The sequence below is a fragment of the Zootermopsis nevadensis genome, unplaced genomic scaffold, assembly GCF_977971745.1.
Source record: "Zootermopsis nevadensis isolate Lab colony 2312 unplaced genomic scaffold, Znev_1.0 Znev_ptg000030l, whole genome shotgun sequence".
In the NCBI taxonomy this organism is placed as follows: domain Eukaryota; kingdom Metazoa; phylum Arthropoda; class Insecta; order Blattodea; family Termopsidae; genus Zootermopsis; species Zootermopsis nevadensis.
In genome coordinates, this window is record NW_028259162.1 from 16,788,447 (window position 1) to 16,804,264 (window position 15,818).

Below are 15,818 nucleotides of genomic sequence, written 5' to 3' on the forward strand. Positions count from 1 at the left end.
AGTCGATGTAAGTCCAGTTAAAATGTTCCTGATACTAAATATTGTTTACATGGAATATTTTAGAGGCTATAGTTAGGCGAATGAAAATGTGTTTAAACGAAACCTTTAGTTAGGTCGACATAGGTAAACATTTGTTTTGACATGTATCCATTCAAAATGGTGTAAAACAAGGAGATGCTTTGTCGCCATCGCTTTTTAACGTTGCTTTACAATATGCAGTTAGGAAGGTCCACGAAAACCAGGCGGGACTGGAATTGAATGGGACGTATCAGCTTCTGGTCTATACTGATGATGTGAATCTAAAGAAAAATACAGTACATGTAAGATTTGAGGTTTTCACAGCGGTGAGTATTAAGATTTCTGTCTTCTGGGTTGTTGCGCTGTGTAGTCTGGTCGATGTTTACCAACGTTTCAGAGGTCATACTGTCTCCGTCATCAGGGCGATGAGTATGAAGATTTCTGTCTTCTGGGTTGTTGCGCTGTGTAGTCTGGTCGATGTTTACCAACGTTTCAAAGGTCATACTGCCTCCGTCATCAGGGCGATGAGTATGAAGATTTCTGTCTTCTGGGTTGTTGCGCTGTGTAGTCTGGTCGATGTTAACCAACGTTTCAGAGGTCATACTGCCTCCGTCATCAGGGCGATGAGTATGAAGATTTATGTCGTCTGGGTTGTTGCGCTGTGTAGTCTGGTAGATGTTTACCAACGATTCAGAAGACAGAAATCTCCAAAAATACAGAAGCTTTAATTGGTGCTAAAGGAGGTTGGTCTAGAAGTATCCACAGAGGAAACTAAATATGTATGTTGATGTCTCGTCACCAGAATGCAGGTCAAAATCGTATCATAAAGATAACTAATGGATTCTTCGAAAAAGTGACAAAGTTCAGATATTAGGGAGCTACAGTAACAAATCAAAACTTGGTTCATCAGGAAATTAAGGGCTGATTAAATTAGGGTAATGCTTGCTACAATTCAGTTCAGAACCGTTTGTCTTTTTATCTGCTGTCTAAAAACATAAAGATTAAAATAAACAAAACTGTAATTTTGCCTATAGTTTTGTATGGGTGTGAAACTTGGTCTCTGACACTAAAGAAGGAACGTAGATTCGGGGTATTTGAGAACAGGGTGTTGAGTAGAATATTTGGATCTAAGATGGATGAATTTTGTAGGAGGTTGAAGGAAGTTACATAATGAGGACCATCGTAATTTGTACTCATCACCAAATAAAATTATACAGATCAAGTCAAGGATGATGAGATGGGCAAGGCATCTAGCCCGCATGAGAGAGAAGTGGAAAGCATACAGGGTTCTCGTGTGCAATCTAGAAGGAAAGAGACCACTGGTAAGACCTGGACGTAGGTGGGAGGGTAATATTGAAATGGATCTTAGAGAAATGCGATGGGGTTGTATGGAATGGATTCATGTGGCTCAGGATTCGGACCAGTGGCGGACTCTTGTTAACACTGTGATGAACTTTCGGGTTGCATAAAATGTTGGGAATTTTTTGGGTGGCTGAGCGACACGGCTTTATGGTGTAAGTAAGTAAGAATTGAGTATTACCTACATAGAAAGGTTTATTCATCTGTATTTGCTGCCTCTTTTTGGTGTATATAAGCATAACCAGTTACAGGTGATAAGAAATAGTTTTATCCGAGTTGGTACTCTTTTATCTGAGGGAAGTCTTCAGACGGCAACCTGCTAAACCTTGTGTGCGTGTAGGCAATTTATGGGCTATAAAACGCCAATTGAAAATTGTACCATGATGATAACTCGATAAACGATTAGCAATTGTTTCTTACATTCAGGCCAACTGGGCCTGTTTCGAAGTGACCGTGGGTCCTTGAGCCTCATGATGAGAATTCTGTTACTGCAATTGTGTTAAGTAGGTGTATCAATTATTCACACCGACTGATTGATCACAGACGTTTAGTTTGGTGACGGCTGCTTTGGCGTACATAATAATTGTAATAATAATAATAATTAGGCCTAATTAGGGTACGATAAAGCTACTGAGTTCGGATAGCTGCACTCATGATGTTAAGGGAAGTATTAAACCGAGCTGTAGAAGGCGTTAGTAGACTTTCTAATACTCAGTTTTTGGAATAATGTTTGTTAAAATGAATGTCTCGCCATTTCTCAATATCAGGACACCGCACAGAGACGTTATGCTGTTATTCTGCTTAGAACCGTTTCTCCGTGAGAGGTAAGAATCTGTTTTCTGCCTCTGGAGTATAGACTATTTTTGTAGTCTTGCTATTAAATCTTTAAATGTTGAATAACACAGACTACCAAAGTTTATAATGAATTGAAGGTCAAATTATTTTGATAAGAACAGTGTATGATGTAACTTTTATCCAAGCAGTTCTGCGTTGGAGATATTGGTTTCCTGGTTTAATACCACAGCCCAAAAGCAGACGCAATGTTTATTACACCGATAGTTCTATCTGATTAGAAGAAAAACGAATTAAAGTATACAAATCAATAATTTTGCCTGTTGTTTTATATGGGTGCGAAACATGGTCTCTGACTCAGAGGGAGGAACACAGATTGCAGGTGTTTGAGAACAGGGTGTTGAGGAGGATATTTGGGCCTAAGAGGGAAGACGATGGGGCGTGGAGAAAACTGCATAATGATGAGCTTAAAAATCTGTAATCCTCCCCCAGTATTGTCAGGGTGATTAAGTCGAGAAGAATGAGATGGGCGGGGCATGTAGCGCGCATGGATGGGACAAGAGGTGTGCACCGGGTGTTGGTTGGGAAGCCTCAGGGGAAGAGACCGCTGGGGAGACCTAGACGTAGATGGGAGGATAATGTCAGGCGGGATCTATGGGAGATAGGAGTTGAAGGAGACTGGATTTTGTTGGCCCAGGACAGCATCCGGTGGAGGGCTTTGGTTAATTCGGTCATGAATCTTCGGGTTCGGTAGGCCATTTAGTTAGTTAGTTAGTTAGCCTTTTGTTTAGCTGTGGAAAGTTTAAGCAAGGAAGATTTCAGGAGGCTAAAGGAAACGTCAAGTTGCCTATTTACCATTGCAGTGGTCACAAATATATGCAGACATCGTAAAATACTGAAACTTGTCATAACCCACAGGAATTTTCTGTTTCCTTCACTTTATTTTATTGATAATTTTAGGTGCAACTGGTTGAATTTGATAACCTGTTTTCAGTTAGCTGATGATGCATTTATGTAGTTTAGCCTGCTCTAAGGAACAGTCTCAAATTTGGTTGGAAGATTAAAAATATAATTAGTGCTGAAATAGAATGGGAAGTGACTAATTCATTCCGAGAGTTAGACGTTCAATAGTTAAGAGGTGCTTGTAGGCAAAAATTGGGTTTTATGATTCTGTAACAGCCTTCAACTTCGAAATATAGAACTCTGCAGGTTAGCTTTCGCACCGGGGTTTAACAACGCCCAGTTTCAGATGTGGTTCCCAAATTTGAAAAACATTTCTACCTCATACGATCTCACAATTAACAAATTCGAAATGTATATTTTTTCAGACAAGGGCCCAAAGGTGGTTGTTGTTCTAGACAGAAAGAAGGTAATGTAAAAGTAACTCCTGCACACAGGGGAAAATAGTGACTGCAGTTTGTGCTGTTGGTTACTAGATTACACCCGCCTTAATATCTTCTCGTGAGCAAATGAAATAAATTATTCATGAATCCACCAGTAAGAACTCTGCCCCGTGTTTTAAGACCTGGCTACATAACTGCAGAAAACTCTTTCCTGGTTAAAGCATTTCGTTCAACACATGAAACCTGTGGGGCTCAACCCATCTCACTGCTCCCTTCCTCCTGTGCTCTTTTACGGGTAAAATTGCGTAGAATCCATCGTTCATTTCTAAAATGCAGGTGGCGGGATAGCTCAAAAGTCGTAGATTCTGCGTGCGTCATGATTTAGAAACGTCTGAAACAGAAGAGATGAAAATACAAAGAGCTTAGAAAAAGAAAGCGGGTGGGTAGACTGCAGCTTAACTCTTCTTAACCATCTGCATTGGAGGAAGATTCTTCCTCGTAGCCCTGATGATGGAGGCAGCAGAGATCTCTGATTGCCAGCTTTAGAAACGAAATTACAAAATGTTTTCAAACATTGTAGTAAATTTAGATGAATAATAAACGAAACGAAAGCAACTTTTGAATCAGTGTGTGTAAGTGGAGCACGATTTGCTCTTCGCTTGTTTTATGATAGGCGATTACCGATGTTATTCTTCCCAGAAAGTTTTCGCTTCGAATGGCACGACAGCTGTTGCTGCCACACGATCGTATTAGTGATTCACCATAATTCACGTGCTGATGTTTGTTTAGATATACGTAATTTTTGACGTAAATACGTCTATATTTTAGGGTCAGTGTCATTCGGCAAAAAGTGGAACGAAAAAGTGTAACTGCATTGTTATGTTACCTAGGAAACGTCATCTGTTTACTCGGCATTGTTGTTACCTATAAAACATTTCATTACTTTACCTTACATTACCTTACTTTACCTTACCTTACCTTACATTACTTTACATTACATTCATCTACCACAGACCCATCTTAAGCGTAACTAATTGAAGTTGAATAAGCAAAGTCTTAATCAAACTTTACTCAATTGTAAAGCATGTATAAAGGAAATATTTAGAATAAAGCCAATATATAAACTTCCTTTCCGTATAGACGTATTTACGTCAAATTCTCCGGAACCGTGGTTCCACTGACAACTTTTTCTCGGCCTATTGAGTGAGTCGGAAGTTTCACACTCTTTCAGGCCTGTAAGATGGTCTCTTAATTCTGAGCGTCTCCAAGAGCGATCTCTTGGAAGCAGTAAGTATAATCCTGTCCATATACTTAAAATGCCTGTCATTTTAAATTTTAACTAATACTTTAATACGGAGAGTGAAAACGCATGGAAGAGTGATGTACAGTAGGAACCAGATTACTTGCTAGTTGTACTCCCTAGTGCTGTGGATAGTTGCACTCGGCACGGCCTGGTCGGTACTCGGAACGGCCGGTTAGAAAAAGCGCGGAGGTGCGCGCGCAGTGCTTATCACCCCCCTCGAAGAACTCGCAAGTAATCTGATCCTTACTATAGGTTACAAGAGTCTTAAACCTCGGCACTCATAAAAGTGGTCAGCTTGACTCTTCGATCGATTTGAGCATGAGGAAGAACCTGGCGGCATGCTGAATACGAGTTGTCGAGGCCTTAGAGTTGTCTTGCTGTGGAAAACAATCTCTTTTACTATCGAGAATCGAAACCCGATCTTCCAGCCCGTACCGAATCACTATACCAGGCCTATATTATTCTGAAGGGTTGTACGGATGATGCGTTATATTTCAATATTGCTGTTTTCTGGATCCCATCTGTAGTTCAGTGTACCAAAACAAAACCACTGTCCCTGGATTGGGTTTATCCATTCTGTCGGACCCAAAATAACAGGTATTTTCACCTGAAGATGGGAACAGATCCAGCTTCCGAAACGTAGTGATCTCAAGATGGCTGTCTTCTGGATTGTTGCGCCGGTTAGTCTGGTGGGACTTAACAAACGTTTCAGAGGCCCTTGCTGATTCTATAACCAGGGCAATAAATGATGGAGGCAGCAAGGACCTCAGAAACGTCGGTAGACGTCTACCAGACAGAAGACAGCCATCTTCAGACGTACCGTCGTGAAAACCTCAAATCTTACGTAGTGATCTCGTTTTAGAATACTGAACGATGAACGAAGTCCAGAGCTATGCAGGCTCGTAAAGGAAAATTGTCGTTCGCTTTCTTGTCTCAGAATCAGCCTGTTGGTACTTGGAGGGGCTGCGTCAGGATTTGTGAAAACGTTCCAAATTGTCCCCTGCATGACATGTGTCATTTGTAAAATTGTGAGCTACATGACATAATGAGAACAACATAGCAACTTTGAGATGAAGGTGCTGTTTTTTTGTCCATGTTATGACATGCAACATCGGATGGGATTGTGGCAGGACACTGAGTATTGAATCCAGAGATTGTGAGAGGATGTGGCCATAGCGTGATACGTGTTCTTAGACATTTTCATTCGCCTGTTAATTTAATAATATTAAAGACACGGCATATCAAGCATACAACGTACTAAATTTGGTCAATATAAGAGAGATCTAAATAAAGTTAACCCATTTTATTTATTAGGACGGAAATAGAGTCACCTTCCGTAACGTCGTGTGTTTTTACATTTAAATTAATAAACAAAGGAAAATTTCCAAGAATTTGCATTAGTTTAATGACACACATCGTCAGAAATCTTTAGACAAAATTAATAGTATTTTATTGCTAGAAGGTTAGGAGTAAGAACGCTTATTTTCGGAAAGAATTTCACCGATTAGCCACCTTTTAGTATTTATCTTGAACACTTCGACAGGTATTTCTCAAATAAAACATCATCCATACCCAGCAGTTGTAGCATACTCAGTAACGTGTCTGTATTCAGGACGTAAGCCTTCATTCCTGTCCTCACGAAGTATTTTTTCTGGTGTTCCTCAGTTGCTGCTGTTGAATATCGATATGGCGCCTTGAAATACCTACGAGTTACCTATTCACCGCGGTCGGTCGTTCTGCTATATCAGACGATTGGATCAACCGAACGTCGCGTGCTGGGGCTGTCACTCCTGGTTCGTGTTAGAGGAGTCCCGCGTTCAAATCTTTATCCGGAGACTGGATATCCTGATTGAGTTTTTTAATAGTTATCCTCGGTTCCTTCTGGCTAGAAGGATTGTTCTGTAAATTACTAAACGATCGCTACCTTTCATATTACATCCCATTTATTATTAATTACATATCCTATCATTTTGAGCTCCTGAAAGTATAGTAAGATTTGAGGTTCTCTTAGTGGCTAGTGAATGGCTGTCTTCTGGATTCTAGGGCCCTGTAATCTGGTAGAAGTTTACCGACGTTGTAGAGGTATTTGTTGTCTTTTAGACGTAAATACGTCTATATTTTCGGGTCAGTGTCATTCGGCAAAAAGTGAAACTGCATTGTTATGTTACCTTGGAAACGTCAATTGTTTACTCGGCATTATTGTTACCTAGGAAACTTCATCTGTTTATCAACAAATCGACAATAATGGTTACCTAGGAAACGTTACATTACTCGGCAATTTTGTTACCTAGGAAACGTCATCTGTTTACTCGACATTATTGTTACCTATAAAACATTACATTACAGCGGTTAGAACGCTGGCCTTGTAATCCTGGGGTCTCGGGTTCGATTACCGGCGGTGCCCGAATTTATAACTTGTGTTGGGCAAGGCCGTGGTCTAGGCAACACGGAGGTTTCCTCCGGGGGGTTCCCCGGTTTGTCCGTGGCATCCCAACAATTACTCCACTCACACACAGAAGAAGGCAATGGCAAACCACTTCTGGATCATCTGCCAAGAACGTATATGAACAGGTCCCAGTCCGAGAAAAGGATGGAAGGATCCTGTTCATATGGACCTGTCGTCACACAGAACACTACAAATTAAAAAAACCTTACAATACATTACATTGTTGTTACCTAGGAAACGTCAATTGTTTACTCGGCATTATTGTTACCTATAAAACATTTCATTACATTACCTTACCTTACCTTACATTACAATACATTTCATTACATTACAATACATTACTTTACATTACATTCATCTACCACAGACCCATCTTAAGCGTAACTAATTCAAGTTGATTAAGCAAAGTCTTAATCAAACTTTACTCAATTGTAAAGCATGTATTAAATAAATATTTAGAATAAAGCCAATATATAAACTTCATTTCCGTATAGACGTATTTACGTCAAATTCTCCGGAACCGTGGTTCCACTGACAACTTTTTCTCAGGGTGATGTGTAAGACGCATGGTCGGTTTGGGTAAGAGAACAAGTCCTGTGAAGTTTCTGCTTAAACCACAAGTAATTCGATTCGACATAACTAAATAAACTGGGTATGAAACTCATAAAATTGGTACAAGCAAATAAATATTGGGTTGCCAACGAGATAAGCCATGTGGATGTACAGAGTGATCGAAAAGACGCGAAAAACGTGGTAAATATAGTGGCCTCGTTAAAGTGGTCTTATGTTAACTTTAAATTTACCATTTCAGCGCCATTTCATCGTGTCGTACACGTTTCCCGCATTAATTACGTGAATTATTGATTTTTTTTATGGAACCAAAATCTAACAAAATTCGAAAAGTGTGCTATTTGAAATATTCCAGAGGTGTTCTTCACGCCAAATTCTGTAGAAATTTTTTTGTAGTAATGTAATCCGAGTTCACTATTGCGTCATAGGTCACTTGGATAACAGTACAAGTGACCTAAGACACATTGCTGCAGTGCATATTTGCGTCTTAGTTTAGTTTTACACTGATTTTATACCAATCCACGATTTCGTAACAGTGGTTTCAATAATTGGACCTACGATCACATTGTTGCTAAAAACTCGACAGACCTACATGTAGAACCTCAAGAACTATCCTACATGCAACCTGGCGGTCTGCATGAGACATGCTTGAAACGTAATGTTGAACATTGAACACGGATCTTTGTTTCTGCAGTGTTTGGGACAGTTTGTAGACGAAACACACAACACAACACTTTCCGTGTTTAATGTACATCCAGTGCAGGTGACGGTCGTTATACAGGGGGTTTAAGCCAGAATTATTTGTTGCTAAGTTTATCATGTACATCACATTTCGTGATGAGTGTGGAGAAGGTTCTGTTCCGATAAGAGATTTAAAATTTGGCCGTTGATGTTGATACTGATACTGAAATAAAACCGCGGATAGCGAAAACGCGTACAGAGAGACCCATCTGTATTGCCTTTCGTATGCATTGTTTTCCTCTGAGAAAAGTAGATACATGATATGGTCTGTGTTAATACTGGATGTTTAAGAACGCACGTAGTTCAAGTCCTGATACATCACAACCGTCTTACAATAAAACCATAGGAGTTTAAAATTCTGTGGAAAAGTGTGTAGGAGGTTGAGGGATTGATTGACGTAGAAGTGCCAGATAGGAAATGTGGTTTGCTGCAAGAAATTGGCTTGCTCATGTGATCGATGCTTGTCGGAAAGTGGTTGGGAATTAATCAGCTGCGCTATTTACTGTCCCACGTAACGGGCTACCTGCAGCGACGTCTTGCGTCCTTGTAGCTGCTGCAAAACTGAGTAATAACAGCCATCTGGAAAACATTTTTTGTTCGCTGCAGCTTTTATATCAAACATTTCTTGAAGTACTTTCCACCAACTGCAATACAATATACCAATATACCAATGTTGAGTAATACGCCCAGTAACTCTTAATTTTTTGTTTATAAATTTCGTATGGATTCTCACTGTAAAGATGGATTGTTTCGTAGAACAGCATTAACAAGATCATGTTTGTAGTGGTAAATATTTGTTTTCTTTGCTTTTCGAACTGAATTCTTAAATATTATTTAAGCGAACTTCGGCTTAGAAGGATTAAAGGGTATATTTGAACAACATTCATATAAAATAAGAGTTCTCATTCATGCCTACACCTGGATCCACATTCACTCGTTCTTATCGACTTGCGCTCCGCTATTTATTGAGACGGTGTAATGAAAATTTAATAAAAATTTTACTAAATTATACCTACTATTACAAACAAGTTCACATTACTGTTTTACTTAACAAAATCATTTATTAGTCTAAGATTTGGCATCCCTGTTTCTTGGGTAATTTTTAGATGTCAGGTTTAATTTATCTGTTACTATTTGTATGATTCCGCCAAATCGTTCATGAGTAAGCTGATTTTTAATTATTAATTTGACGTTTTTTAATCTGAACAATTGTCAGCTATCGTTACTACGAATTAATTACGACATTAACAAAGCGCTTTTGTGACATCAGGTAATTATTTGTTATCATACAGAGTGACACAGTATTACCAAACAAAACATATCGGCCGACTACTGATTGAAGATCCCTAAATGTGAAGTGTCGATTTATATTTTCCAGTTCGTATCGAAATTATACAGAGTGTAACATTTAAAACGCAAATTAAATTACTGTTGTAATTCCTTTCACCTCAAAAGGTTACATGGCATCGTTTAAGTCTGAAAGGTCTGGCGTGAGTTGTCTCCTTGACATGGCCTTCTTACCAGGTTTCATGGAAATTAGAAACGATATTTCTTTGTCTATTTTTAAAGTGACAGTACATACAGACTATTTACTGCTATCTTAATCAGTGTTTCACTGTGTCATTTATGTCTGTGGTACGTCTGCGTCATGCACCTCGTTGCCACGTGTCTCTACGTAATATTAATTTTGCTGTCTTTTGGTTGTCCAGATGAGAAACGCCAACGAGATTCTATTTCCGGAGCAGTTGGCGAAGTGTGACGAAATGACTGCAGACCGTGACTTGTCCCAGTCACTCTCCTCTTTTATTTTCATCCCGTACGTTACTAGACCTAACACAGCCACGGGCATTACAACGTGAATACGCGCGGTTCGATCTGTAACAACGGCCAAAGTTTTGTTCCCACGATGAAAAACTGAACTGTACGGATTCTTCTTTGTTTCTAGTGGTCGTTAGCAGTCGACAGTCACTTAAGGTATTATTATAAACGTTTATCGATAATTATATCGATTCTCAAGCTTTATTCTGTTTGTCAAATCGTGAAACTCTGGTCGGAGTTCGATTATGTATAAGGAGAGCGAGAGATTTTTTTGAATAGTTTTGAGTATGCTAACATATTACTGCTCTCTTTGGTTTGAAAGTATCCATTGTCTACGTCTTAAACAATCTTAAAACTTTAAAAACATACAAGAGTTTTAAACAAGTTTGGTCCGCTGCATGTTTTATGTGCGTTTTGTAATAATCTGTTAGCTTCGTGTCCGTACGCTAGTAACAGCAACTAAATTACTGGATCGATTTTGTTCAAATTCTGCCTGGTTGACCTAAACAAAATTGTGATTTTTTTTATTTTTATTTAGTTTCTTCGACTCTGTAAGGGTCGTTGTACTTCGGGAAATTAAGAGAATTTTACATAGGGATTTACTTTTCTCACAAATTTTGATGAAATTGGTAAACAGAATTTCTGTAATGGAGCATTTTAGTGTAATTTTCATACACATGATTTTCTTATAAGGCCCAGTTTACTTGAGAGCCTTATTAAACTTTTGAATATGGACCTGTTATCGAATAATTTGACAGGTTTTTTGTGTGAAACTTTAAATACAGCTTTTTTTATTAAATATGTAATGTATGTACGTATTTTATTCACTTTAATTCATTTTAAGGACCATTTATTTTCGGGTCAAATTAACTTTTACTCTTATCTCCTGAGCACTTTTGATACATTTCGATAATACTCGATATACGCCTTGGTATACAGCTTCAGCAGGTTAAATTATACAATGCCCGTGTGTGAATTTTTGTAAAGAACGTTCATATCTGTACGTGCTACAAACGTGCGTTTTCATTCTTGTTATGTAATTTTTCATGTTTCATGTTCTTCACTTCTTCACTCACAAGTTCTGCTTCAAGGCCGGATACCGTGTAGAGAGAACAAACATTTCGCAGGTTGCTTATTAGTCTGTGTTATCTTTAGAACCCGTTCTTGACTTCCTTAACTTACGAACGCGCATTTCATGGCCAGGATTGAATTTCGTGGTCGAGTGTTTAGCACTCCTGCTTCGTATTCGGGAAGTCCCGGGTTGAATTCTCGCCCTGGAGACCGGCTATCCTGACTCTGTTCTCTAAGCAAATGCCGGGATCGTATCTTAGATTAGGTTACGACCGCTTCCTTCCACATCCTTCACAATTCATCATTTAACTATCGTCCTCTCATTCGATGCTAAAGTGTCTGAGCCACTGAAAAAGTTGTTGAATAAACAATAAATGAACAAATAAATAAATTCATGGTCAGGCTACTTCACTTGTAATTTGCTTTTTGTATTAATTTCCATTTCAGTTGAGAAGATTTGCTGTACACACATATTTTCCTCAAAGAAAATTAATGGTTTTGGCAAACAACCTCAGAATTCTAGGAAATTTATAGTGATTATATTAGTAATTCAAAACACATTTGACTTAAGGAACTGAACCATTTGAATAAAAAATATAACCTTTGTTAATAACGTGAAATCTTCAAATACAAACAGAGCTTTCATGTAACTGATACCACGGACTCAAGTTGTATTCATAACCTAAACCTCAGATAAATGTTTTCAGCATGGCGTGTACAAGACTTCTCCCGCGACTGTTGCATACTCGCCGCCATATTGTCTCCCTACAAATTGACTAGTCGACGCTTCTTATAAAACGTCAAGCAGGAAGATGTTGCTCTGGGTTTCGACGCCATGTCGTCTCAGTGATGCTCCGAAACCTTGGCATCCACCTATGAGTCGTCACGGCGTCAATACTCAGGTCTCACATGCATGCTTAATTGAAGGTTAGGGCGGTTTAATTCTGAAAGTATGTTGATGAGATAGAGCAGAGATTGGCAAAAACAAATGAGTTTTAGGATAGTGACTAGCTACGGGCTGGACGACCGGGGTTCGATCCCCGACGGGGGCAGAGGATTTTTCCTCTAGCCTCTGCGTCCAGACCGGCTCTGGGGCCCACCCAGCCTCCTCTACAATGGGTACCGGGGTCCTCTTCCGGGGGTATAGCCGGCTGGGGCGTGATGCTGACCACTCACCCCCATCTAGTGCCGAGGTAAAGGAAGAGAGGAGCTATACCTCCTCTCACCCCAAACGCCTACATGGCGTATAGTGGGACAAACTTTACTTTACTGTAGATGTTGATCGACGTTTCAAAGGAGTTTACTGCCAACATATATCAGTAGGTCAGGTTTATTATTTTATTTAGTGTTCTGTCTGACGACAGGTCCATATGAATAGGATCCTTCCATCCTTTTCTCGGACTGGGACCTGTTCATATACGTTCTTGGCAGATGATCCAGAAGTGGTTTGCCATTGCCTTCTTCTGTGTGTGAATGGAGTAATTGTTGGGATGCCACGGAGGAAAACTCCGTGTTGCCTAGACCACGGCCTTGCCCAGTATCACTAAATGAGTTTTGGTTGTAAAACCTAATTGGACATAAACTTTGGAGATACTAAAACATATGTTAGAGAAATAGTTTGTATTTAAGCTGAATTTGATTGTTTGTTTCTTAGATTGTTTAAAGATTCCATTTCTGATTTGTAAGCTATGTGACGTCGAATAAAATAATCATTGATGATGACGAGGTAAGGAGGTGAAAGGAAACGTTGAGGGCATCTTTCAGAGTAGTTATTATTATTTAGTGTTCTGTCTGACAACAGGTCCCTTGTTCTGCCCAAAAAGAGTTCTCAGCTTCTCGTTTTAACTCCTGAAACTTCATCTTCTTTCTTTCCTTGTTTAAGATCGTCAGTTAGCTTTCAGAGTAGTATCATAACATTTTACTGGACAGATCTTAGCCAGAATACTCTGTAGGCTTTTCAGAAATCGAACCGAATTCTTTTTGAAAACGTGTCCAGAAATTTACAGCTGTATCACCTCGTCAAGAACTGAGCTGGCTTACTGAAGATAGTGGCCAATGATCGGAATTTGTATTTAAGTTAGATATAAGCCATAGTTTAATGGAGTAGGGTTTTTAAGAAGTTGAGCTGGCCAAGAAATTCTGCGTCTTCGTGCAACCAGAATTTTTCTGAGGCTCTGTATGACATATATTGCAACATGCGATGGAATTTTTGGCCCCTGCCAATATCTAAGCCGTAGGACCACCCATTGTCATATTCTCAACTATCTTCCATATGTGGGACCTGCGATTACATAACCAGAAGGAATTAAGCAGTTCGATTTATATCGACTGTTATAAACAATATTTACAGTAACGCGTAATTGTGTTAACGAACTTGCTATAACAAATGGAACACAAACCACAGAAATAGATTAATCTGAATGCTGAGCTTGGGCGGCCACAGAACATATGCGCCTCGTGTAGGTGCAGAACACAAGTCTTACCACATCTTGTTCAAATATTGATTTAAAAAATGAAGCTTAAGGTTTGCATAACCTCACACTGGTAGAGTGAGACAAAGTGACTTAGACATGCAAGTTATAATTGTTGGTACGACTGCGTTAAAATTCAGTGCCAGGCGTGAGATTTTGATATTTTGTAATGTTTATCTGGGATTATTATAAAATTAGTTCGATATATCTGATCAGGATACAGACACGTGGATGTATTCATGTAAGAAATTATAATATTAAAAGGAATTTAAACAAATAAGTAGTTGGGATGTGAACTGAATTGAACTCTCGCTCTTATGATGAAGATGATAGAGATAATGGGTATCATAATGACAGATTTTCTCGAACAGATGAAAACTTTCAACGACTGAAACAAGATTCTGTTGTAGGGATGGCTGGTTTGTTGGTTGGTCGATCGGTTCATTGTTTGGTTGACTAGTCGGCAGTGGTACCGCATTTGGATTTTAATCGAAAAAACAATAATATTTTCTGTGATTTCTCTCTTACCTTAAAATTGGCCACGACGACAGCATTAGAAGGAATATATAAGGATCTGGAATTAGGAGCTGCTAAAGTAGGGTTACATGTTAATGAAAGGAAGATTAAATGGATGATACAAAGTAGAGATAGACAAAGAATAACGATCCAGCCTAACATACATTGGAGATATTCCAAGAAATACAAGAATTTAAATATCTTGGAACAATCCTGACAAGTAATAATGATGAGTTGACTGAAGTACAAAGTAGAATAACAGCAGCAAATAAAATATATTTTGCGTTAAAAGGGATTATGAAATCTAATTGTGTACATAAAAACAGTAAAATAAGGATATATAAGACCATCATCAGGAGCATCCTCTGCTATGCAAGTGAGCTCTGGACACTGACAAAGAAAACAGAAATGATGCTGGGCGCACTTGAAAGGAAGATTTTGAGAAGAATCTTTGGACCAGTACAGGAGAACTCAAAGTGGAGGATACGCTACAATCATGAGCTATATAGACTATATAAAAGTGATGGTATTGTAACTCACATTAAACTGAGAAGGTTGGAATGGGCTGGACATGTCTACAGGATGGAAGAGTATAGGGTACCCAAAAAATATTGGAAGGAACAATATATGGGAGAAGGCCAGTGGGAAGACCTAAAGGTAGATGGCTGGATGCAGTGACGACTGACTCCAGAAATCTCCTTGGAACAGCAGCTTGGAGAAGGATAGCGTTGGTTAGAGAGAATTGGAGGAAGAAGATAGAGGAGGCTAGGGCTCGATTTTGGGCTGTTACGCCCCATAGTAGTAGTAGTAGTAGTAGACTTATTATTTCTTGTCATTGAACCATCATTAAATTTCTAACATTTATTTCTCTGCTCAGCTAAGTAGATAATACACCGAAGTTAAATAATAATACACTAATGGAACGAGGAATTGGAGCCGTATTCAGAAGTCCTTGGTTCGAGAGGCACGCTATACTCAGGTTTATTGTCATTAGCTTCAGTTTTTCAGGGCTAGTTACAGATTGTTAATTATTTCACATTTATATCTTATATCTTAATTGCGTCATGCTTGTGTTCTTCAATACAATAATTTTATTCACCGTCTTTACACAAGCTTATAGATTGTTAAAATCACATAAAATTATAACATTTCAACATTTGATATTGTTACATTTTAAAATGACGACATGTTTCGATGTTCACTCCATCATCGTCAGGTCTATCAATCAAAATTAAAAACTGTTGCATCTGCTGCCCTGCGTATACTGATTTTGTTCTACCCGTTAGATTTTATTTGTTTAACCTCCAGGCTTCAAATCAAATGTTGAAATGTTATAATTTTATGTGATTTTAACAATCTATAAGCTTGTG

At 38.8% G+C, this 15,818-nt stretch overlaps 1 protein-coding gene across 2 annotated transcripts in view; it reads left to right on the forward strand.

Moving 5' to 3' along the window:
• Nucleotides 1-15,818, forward strand: part of Pkg21D (Protein kinase, cGMP-dependent at 21D) — a 119,100-nt gene that overhangs the window by 14,253 nt on the left and 89,029 nt on the right. The window lies entirely within an intron of this gene.